Here is a 1,649-nt window from a genome sequence, read left to right as displayed (position 1 = left end):
TAATTTTTTTCTATTTAAAAACATTCATATATAATGAAAGGAAAGAAAGGTCCAGTGACTCATCCAAAGTAAAATATCCAGTAATCAGAATTTAAATTTTGATCATCTGTGATACTTATATTTCTTAGCATGTTGATGATAAAAGAATCCTGGGTTAAACAGAGAATAGTGTTGCCCTTTCACAGAGGAGGACACCAGCTCACTGGAGTGGTACCTTGTTCAGCTTTGCTTATATGTGTGGGTCAGCTCAGGACACTGTTCACTCCATTGTATCATACTGTACTAGAAGCTGAAATACCTGATGTTGAGAAACTGTAGGTTTAGTTCATAAAATTAATATACCTGTGTTAATTAATATAACTAATATATGCAATACCCTAATTTGCAAAACTATAAGTTTAAGGAGCTATATAATTATAGCTAACAATTATGCCAGTTAACAGGCATTCTTCTGAGCGTGCTAAATGTGTTAGAGCATGTAACTCATGTGATTTTTGTGATGACTCTAATAATAATAAGTATGATTATCTCCACTTTATAGTCAAGGTCACACAGCTAGTAAATGATAGAGCTGGCATTTTATACCAAGTAGCGTGGCTATAGAGTGTATGCTGTTAATCAATCTATGATATAAGGGCAACTAGCTAACTAGCTCTACTTTGCATTCTGACTTCACCCACACATTTGAAAATTGACTGTATACCAAGCTATTCTAAGCACTTTTATATATTTACCTCATTTAATTAATCCTTACAAAGTCTTGGTGAGGTGAGTACTCTCACCCACATTTTACAAATCTGTAAATTAAGGCTCACAGAATTAAATACTCATGAAAGATCATGGAGCAAATAAGTGGTAGAACCAAGATTTGAATCAATATAATAATTGTACTATTATAAACTCACTATACCATATTCTCTTTTCAGAATACCTAGTGCATCTATAAACATGCATATATAATACACATACAGGACACAGATCCTAAGTTTTCAATGAGCTTATGTGTTAAGAAAAAAGACAAGCAAACATAGGAACTTATTTTATTTATTTTTTTATTTTTATTTTTATTTTTTTTTTATTTTTGTATTTTTCCGAAGCTGGAAACGGGAGAGACAGTCAGACAGACTCCCGCATACGCCCGACCGGGATCCACCCGGGCACGCCCACCAGGGGCGAAGCTCTGCCCACCAGGGGGCGATGCTCTGCCCCTCCAGGGCGACGCTCTGCCACGACCAGAGCCACTCTAGCGCCTGGGGCAGAGGCCAAGGAGCCATCCCCCGCGCGCCGGGCCATCTTTGCTCCAATGGAGCCTTGGCTGCAGGAGGGGAAGAGAGAGACAGAGAGGAAGGAGGGGGGGTGTGGAGAAGCAAATGGGCGCTTCTCCTATGTGCCCTGGCCGGGAATCGAACCCGGGTCCCCCGCACGCCAGGCCGATGCTCTACCGCTGAGCCAACCGGCCAGGGCCGGAACTTATTTTATTTTTGATTTGAAAATATATAACCAAGATGATTGGAACCATATTTTTCCCTTGACCTTGAGGACAAAGAGGATGCCCTATTTTTATTTATATTCCCAACACTAAGCATAATGTTGGTGAGTGAAAACATAAATGTTCATTTCAATGAATACGGATATACATCTTAAATCAT

General features: G+C 39.4%; 1 protein-coding gene across 1 annotated transcript in view; it reads left to right on the top strand.

The window, feature by feature from the left end:
• LOC136395739 (calcium/calmodulin-dependent protein kinase kinase 2-like) overlaps positions 1 to 1,649 on the top strand; it is a 1,028,348-nt gene that overhangs the window by 861,297 nt on the left and 165,402 nt on the right.

Source organism: Saccopteryx leptura, chromosome 2, assembly GCF_036850995.1.
Source record: "Saccopteryx leptura isolate mSacLep1 chromosome 2, mSacLep1_pri_phased_curated, whole genome shotgun sequence".
Classification (NCBI taxonomy): Eukaryota; Metazoa; Chordata; class Mammalia; order Chiroptera; family Emballonuridae; genus Saccopteryx; species Saccopteryx leptura.
Note: the sequence above shows the minus strand (reverse complement) of the source record. Positions and strands in the feature narration are given on the sequence as shown.